Source organism: Balaenoptera musculus, chromosome 2, assembly GCF_009873245.2.
Source record: "Balaenoptera musculus isolate JJ_BM4_2016_0621 chromosome 2, mBalMus1.pri.v3, whole genome shotgun sequence".
Classification (NCBI taxonomy): domain Eukaryota; kingdom Metazoa; phylum Chordata; class Mammalia; order Artiodactyla; family Balaenopteridae; genus Balaenoptera; species Balaenoptera musculus.
In genome coordinates this window covers 99,847,165-99,855,288 of record NC_045786.1, presented here as the reverse complement: position 1 = coordinate 99,855,288, position 8,124 = coordinate 99,847,165, and the positions used below count along the sequence as shown (strand labels likewise).

The 8,124-nt window shown below is 42.8% G+C and overlaps 1 non-coding gene across 1 annotated transcript; it reads left to right on the top strand.

The window, feature by feature from the left end:
• Positions 1-6,303: 6,303 nt before the first annotated feature.
• On the top strand, positions 6,304-6,385 carry TRNAL-UAG. Its single transcript has one exon. It is a non-coding gene; the product is annotated as a tRNA-Leu (tRNA).
• The last annotated feature ends 1,739 nt before the right edge of the window (positions 6,386-8,124 follow it).

The window sequence follows — 8,124 nt, the reverse complement described above, 5'->3', positions numbered from 1 at the left end:
AACCTTACACCTAAAGAAACTAGAGAAAGAAGAACAAACAAAACCCAAAGTTAGCAGAAGGAAAGAAATCATAAAGATCAGAGCAGAAATAAATGAAATAGAAACAAAGAAAACAATAGCAAAGATCAATAAAACTAAAAGTTGGTTCTTTGAGAAGATAAACAAATTGATAAGCCATTAGCCAGACTCATCAAGAAAAAGAGGGAGAGGACTCAAATCAATAAAATCAGAAATGAAAAAGGAGAAGTTACAACAGACACCGCAGAAATACAAAGCATCCTAAGAGACTACTACAAGCAACTTTATGTCAATAAAATGGACAACCTGGAAGAAATGGACAAATTCTTAGAAAGGTATAACCTTCCCAGACTGAATCAGGAAGAAACAGAAAATATGAACAGACCAATCACAAGTAATGAAATTGAAACTGTGATTAAAAATCTTCCAACAAACAAAAGTCCAGGACCAGATGGCTTCACAGGTGAATTCTATCAAACATTTAGAGAAGAGCTAACACCCATCCTTCTCAAACTCTTCCAAAAAATTGCAGAGGAAGGAACACTCCCAAACTCATTCTATGAGGCCACCATCACCCTGATACCAAAACCAGACAAAGACACTACAAAAAAAGAAAATTACAGACCAATATCACTGATGAATATAGATGCAAAAATCCTCAACAAAATACTAGCAAACAGAATCCAGCAACACATTAAAAGGATCATACACCACGATCAAGTGGGATTTATCCCAGGGATGCAAGGATTCTTCAATATATGCAAATCAATCAATGTGATACACCATATTAACAAATTGAAGAATAAAAACCATATGATCATCTCAATAGATGCAGAAAAGCTTTTGACAAAATTCAACACCCATTTCTGATAAAAACTCTCCAGAAAGTGGGCATAGAGGGAACCTACCTCAACATAATAAAGGCCATATATGACAAACCCACAGCAAACATCATTCTCAATGGTGAAAAACTGAAAGCATTTCCTCTAAGATCAGGAACGAGACAAGGATGTCCACTCTCACCACTATTATTCAACATAGTTCTGGAAGTCCTAGCCACGGCAATCAGAGAAGAAAAAGAAATAAAAGGAATACAAATTGGAAAAGAAGAAGTAAAACTGTCACTGTTTGCGGATGACATGATACTATACATAGAGAATCCTAAAACTGCCACCAGAAAACTGCTAGAGCTAATTAATGAATATGGTAAAGTTGCAGGATACAAAATTAATGCACAGAATCTCTTGCATTCCTATACACTAATGATGAAAAATCTGAAAGAGAAATTATGGAAACACTCCCATTTACCATTGCAACAAAAAGAATAAATACCTAGGAATAAACCTACCTAGGGAGACAAAAGACCTGTATGCAGAAAACTATAAGACACTGATGAAAGAAATTAAAGATGATACCAACAGATGGAGAGATATACCATGTTCTTGGATTGGAAGAATCAACATTGTGAAAATGAGTATACTACCCAAAGCAATCTACAGATTCAATGCAATCCCTATCAAATTACCAATGGCATTTTTTACGGAGCTAGAACAAATCATCTTAAAATTTGTATGGAGACACAAAAGACCCCGAATAGCCAAAGCAGTCTTGAGGGAAAAAAACGGAGCTGGAGGAATCAGACTCCCTGACTTCAGACTATACTACAAAGCTACAGTAATCAAGACAATATGGTACTGGCACAAAACAGAAACATAGATCAATGGAACAAGATAGAAAGCCCAGAGATTAACCCACGCACCTATGGTCAACTAATCTATGACAAAGGAGGCAAAGATATACAATGGAGAAAAGACAGTCTCTTCAATAAGTGGTGCTGGGAAAACTGGACAGCTACATGTAAAAGAATGAAATTAGAATGCTCCCTAACACCATACACAAAAATAAACTCAAAATGGATTAGAGACCTAAATATAAGACTGGACACTATAAAACTCTTAGAGGAAAACATAGGAAGAACACTCTTTGACATAAATCACAGCAAGATCTTTTTTGATCCACCTCCTAGAGTAATGGAAATAAAAACAAAAATAAACAAGTGGGACCTAATGAAACTTCAAAGCTTTTGCACAGCAAAGGAAACCATAAACAAGACGAAAAGACAACCCTCAGAATGGGAGAAAATATTTGCAACTGAATCAACGGACAAAGGATTAATCTCCAAAATATATAAACAGCTCATTCAGCTCAATATCAAAGAAACAAACACCCCAATCCAAAAATGGGCAGAAGACCTAAATAGACATTTCTCCAAAGAAGACATACAGACGGCCACGAAGCACATGAAAAGATGCTCAACATCACTAATTATTAGAGAAATGCAAATCAAAACTACAATGAGGTATCACCTCACTCCTGTTAGAATGGGCATCATTAGAAAATCTATAAACAACAAATGCTGGAGAGGGTGTGGAGAAAAGGGAACCCTCTTGCACTGTTGGTGGGAATGTAAATTGATACAGCCACTATGGAGAACAATATGGAGTTTCCTTAAAAAACTAAAAATAGAATTACCATATGACCCAGCAATCCCACTACTGGGCATATACCCAGAGAAAACCGTAATTCAAAAAGACACATGCACCCGAATGTTCATTGCAGCACTATTTACAATAGCCAGGTCATGGAAGCAACCTAAATGCCCATCAACAGACGAATGGATAAAGAAGTTGTGGTACATATATACAATGGAATATTACTCAGCCATAAAAAGGAACGAAATTGAGTCATTTGTTGAGACGTGGATGGATCTAGAGACTGTCATACAGAGTGAAGTAAGTCAGAAAGAGAAAAACAAATATCGTATATTAATGCATGTATGTGGAACCTAGAAAAATGGTACAGATGAGCCAGTTTGCAGGGCAGAAGTTGAGACACAGATGTAGAGAATGGACATATGGACACCAAGGGGGGAAAACTGCGGTGAGGTTGGGATGGTGGTGTGCTGAATTGGGCGATTGGGATTGACATGTATACACTGATGTGTATAAAATTGATGCCTAATAAGAACCTGCAGTATAAAAAAACAAACAAAACAACTAATACTAAACTTTCATTGGGTTATTTATATGGAAATATGTTAATATAAATGTTTCAGACATTACATGAAATTTCTAAAAATCTTATATTTGTATTTGTATGGAAATATGTATGGAAATATGTTAATATAAATGTTTCAGACATTACATGAAATTTCTAAAAATCTTATATTTGTATTTGTATGGAAATATGTATGGAAATATGTTAATATAAATGTTTCAGACATTAAAAAAAAAAAAAATACACTTGGACATAGAAGATCAAGGGTAGATGAGATTCCCTGTTCTTGGGCCAAGATCTTGCAGGTGCATTGTTCATGGACCTCAGACTTCCTAGGCTTCAAGTCTCTAAAGATCTTTCACAGATGAGAAAGATCTCTGGTATCAAGTTTCCAGGGTGACCTCAGTTGATTAATCTGGACATGTGCAAAGCTTTCCATGTGGCCTAGGAGAGGGTAAGGGTGCAAGCATTTCTCCTAGTTTCTCCTGCACACTCATCTGTCTTTATGCCATGCCCAGTAAGACAAATACACGTGGCCAGAGACTTCAGAAGATAGCACCATTGGATTCCATTTTTGCGTAGTTCATCTGAGACCTCTAGTGTTTCTAGTCCTGGGCATCCTTGGGTCCACATTCTATTCATGTCTTAAGGGTCATAAAGTGACTGGTACTGTTCACCAGTATTGGAAAGAACTTTTCCTTGTCCTTAACAGTAGTCTTTACTATTTTGCCAGGCTTTTCCCTCTCATTTGTATCCAAGGCCTCTCATTTTTTCCCAACTGCCACCATATTGAGCACACATCTCTTCCCTGCACTCTGCTTTCAAGAAGTCTGCACATCTTTGGCTCCTTCATTTTGCCTTCCTCATTTCTGTTACAATTCCAAAATACAAACCTGATCTCTGCTGCAGTGTTTTTCGGAGCATGGTCCCTGAATTAGTAGCATCAACATCATCTAACAACCTGTTAGAACTATAAATTCTTAGGCCCTTGGTCTTCTAAATCAGAAATTCCAAGAGTTGAGTCTAGCAATCTGTCTTTTTAATAAGCCCTCCAGGTGATTGTGATGCATGCTAACATTGGAGGGCCACTGCTCTTCCACTGGTGAGATGCCCCTCCCCAGTGATCTCTTTCCACACCAGCAGGGAGCTCCAGCCCCCATATGTCTACCTCTATTACCCTTGAAAATACATTGAGGTTCTTTTACAGAGATCCCACAGAGAATCTGAGTTAGCAGTCTTCCTGCAATCCCTGTTCCCTTCACTTTTATGTTGAAACTTACGGGACTTCAGGAAGAGATCTCTATCTCTATGCCCAAATTTCCCCCTTTTTATAAGGACACCAGTCATATTGGATTAGAGCCCACACTAATGACCTCATTTTAATTTGATTACTTCTGTAAATACCTTATTTCCAAATAAGGTCACATATTGGGGCACTGGGAATTAGGACTTCTATATATCCTTCTGGAGGGACACAATTCCACCCAAAACAAAGACCATAGAATTTTACTGGAGGCTCTGGGAAAATCCCCTTTATGTGTCGTGGGAACCTCCAACACCACCATGGGATTAATTTTCCCTTCTCTTGGGGGAATTAAGAGACAATGACAATTGTCTATTCTTAGGGAAGTAAGCCAATTCTGGGCGCTTCTTCCCTGACAAAGACTGCATATTTGCAAGAGAGAGGGAAGCACAGAACATATACATATACAACCTCCCCGTTTAAAGCTCTTGGTGGAATTTGCCCCCCATATAGCTTTAATTTTATCAAATGAAAGATGTGATCGGATATCACCAGGGAACCACAATTTCTACCCTTAGAAGGCAGAAAATTGGCCCAAGCATCCCCCAATCCCATCACCCAGCCTTTTGCTCAGTCACCTGTTAGAATTCCAAAATACAAAACCGATCTCTGCTGCAATGATTTTTATTGGCACCCCCCCGCCCCCCGCAAGTTTAGGCAGTAGTTGTGAAATAATTCTCAGCTACTGCCACACAGTAGCAAAAGAGACATAGCATCTTGGCCTTCTGTAACTTCCACTTCGTTGTAATTAAAAGCAGCAAGAATTCCTTTTCACATAGGGAACATGGAAACTCAAGTTTGGTGGACCCTAGACAGATGCTCAAACATTTGGAGAACTGATGTGTGGCTACCCTTCTCCGTGTCAAGAGGCGTGACAGTGTAAAGCTAATTCTCTCGCCTATTCTGGCCCCGTTCCCAGGCTCCCCTCCGGAGGCCGGCAGGCTTGGGCTTCTAGGTAGGATGACGAGCGGGAGCATGAGAGTTCTCAGGAATCCTGGGCGCCCTGAGTACCAGTCTGGGCTCAGAATCCGGCCTCAGTCCCTATGGAAGGACGTCTCAGTCCGTCTCCTTCCGCAGTCGCCAGTAATAATAGCCGCCACATGGCTACAGCTGCGCAGGGGAAACGGGACCTCTCTGGGAGACGCAGAAATGGGAGACGCAGAGATACAAAAGGGACTGGAGGCCCCCCGGAAGCAGGAACCGATCCAACCTAAAAGACAGCCTCCCTTCCCGCAGGCTGAACTGGGAAGGAAGACTGCAGACTCTGCTTGGGCTGACACTAGGGAGCGGGCACTGATTGGCATCAGCTATTTGCGCTTTCGGCCAAGAGAAGCAAAAGGGAACTAGGAGACAAGCTTTCTTTTTTTTTTTTTTTTTTTTCCCAGTCGTTTAACGCACGCACTGGGCATGCCTTCTGGAGACTCGAAGACTCCTCTCCCGGCTTCAGAACCGAAAAGTATCAAACTCAAAATTTAGCAAAGAATTGAAGTCGCGGCGCGCGGTGGGTGACAGGGAAAGACAGTTGGCTCTTTCTTATTCCACCACCGCGATCCCCAAGTGATCTGGAGTCTAAATCAAGGAGTTCATTCGTCCTTTCAACAGTTTTTGAGCGCTTACTGGGCTCCAGGCGGAAGCTGACGTGACCCGCCTTCGGAAAGATGTTACATTCTAGATCCCAAGTGCTGCGCTTCGGGAGCGGATACTTGGTTTTGAAGGTCTTTCCCTTTTAGTTCCTGGAGTGAGAAGAGCTATTTGGGTTGGGTGAATGCAGGTTCGAGTCCTAGTAGAGCGGAGAGGAACTTTCTTAGTGTCCCTTGGTGATACCTAGAATCATGGTTTCGGGTCAGGGAGTAGAAGACAACGCGGGAAAAAAAAAGGCAGAAAGGTATAACTAGCAAGAGTACAGAATTTTGTGGTGTAGGCTTGGTAGCGTGGCCGAGCGGTCTAAGGCGCTGGATTTAGGCTCTAGTCTCTCTGGAGGCGTGGGTTCGAATCCCACCGCTGCCAAGGTTTTGTTTCTTAATCGCAAGCGATCACTGCCCGTGTCCTCACTACAGGAGCGGATAAGGACTTGCCAAAGGTGTGGCATTTAGCTGGGGCGTTCAAGTTGAGGAGAGGTGGAGACCCTTGAAACCGGCGGGGTGGGGTGGGGTTAGGCTCCCCGGAAGCAGGAACCGATCCAATCTAAACGACAGCCTCCCTCCCTGCGGGCTGAATTGGGGAGGAAGACTCTACAGACTCTGGGGTGGGGCACGGAGGAGAGCGGGGAGTGAAGTGAGACTTTGTCTCATCATTTGCTCCTAAGTGTTAACCCGGCAAAATTCGGGCAGATCCAAAGTGTCCCTGTGCAGTTTCTGCGGCTGACTGCCTCTGGGACCCCTACAGTTTCCTACGGGATGTTCTCTATTTTTCCACTGGTCTCCCCGCTACAACAGCACCCCCCCACCACCACCACCATTTCTCTTTCCGTCTCTCCCTCCAGGTAAAGGTGGTAAAGTCAGGCCAGTAAAGGAGATGGGTTAAGCAGGAAGCGAATCATCGAGGGAGGCAACTGCTCACCAGCTCAGGGAAGTGATTCAATTCCCAGGCTTGAGCCAGCCAAGGAAGAGTACCCTGACCGCCCCCCCCCCCCCCACCCCCCAGCCCGCAAGGTATCCTAGGATGGGTTCAAAGGCAGAATTTGAGCTCTTTAAAGAACATTCTCACTTTCTGACCTTTGGACAATGACTTTCCTGCCCCATGTGCACTGCCTTTGGTACCCAAAAGGTACACTGGGCACGGTTTGGCACCCATTGCCCCCAGGTCTGAATCCAGGCCTTGTCCCTTCCTCAAGCCTTTGAGAAGGAGTCATCGGTTCATTTTAGTAGGTGGTGATAGTCCTGACTGGCCCATGCCCTAAAGGAGGCAAGAGATAAATTTGTCCTTGTGACTTGTTACTTTAGTCAGCCTCTACCATAGTGACATTTTGGATAATTCTCTGTAGTGGGGGCCTGTCATATGTATTATAGAATGTTTAGCAGCGTCCCTGGCCTTTACCCACTAGACACCAGTAGTACTGTCCCAGTTTTGACAACCAAAAATGTCTCCAGACATTGTCAAATGTCCCCTATGAGGCAAAATCCTCCCTAAAGACTGAGGGTGCAACTACAGTATTATCTCCCAGTGTTTGGTTTGTCTTCTCAATCTCTTCACAGTGTCTTTTGAAGGGCAGGGGTTCTTAATTTTATGAAGTACAATTAATCATTGTACTTAATTTTTCTTTGATGGATCATGCTTTTAATGTTGCATCTAAGAAATCTTCCCCCAACACAAATTGACAAAGATTTTATTCTAAATATTTTTTTTTTTTTTTTTTTTTAAAGGATTCGTTTTTTTAAAGCTGCTTTATTTATTTATTTATTTATTTTTGGCTGTGTTGGGTCTTCGGTTCGTGCGAGGGCTTTCTCTAGTTGCGGCAAGCGGGGGCCACTCTTCATCGCGGTGCGGGGACCGCTCTTCATCGCGGTGCGCGGGCCTTTCACTATCGCGGCCCCTCCCGTTGCGGGGCACAGGCTCCAGACGCGCAGGCTCAGTAGGTGTGGCTCACGGGCCCAGCCGCTCCGCGGCATGTGGGATCTTCCCAGACCAGGGCTCGAACCCGTGTCCCCTGCATTAGCAGGCAGATTCTCAACCACTGCGCCACCAGGGAAGCCCTAAATATTTTATAGTTTTGATTTTTGATCCATTTTGAGTTAATTTTTCATTCA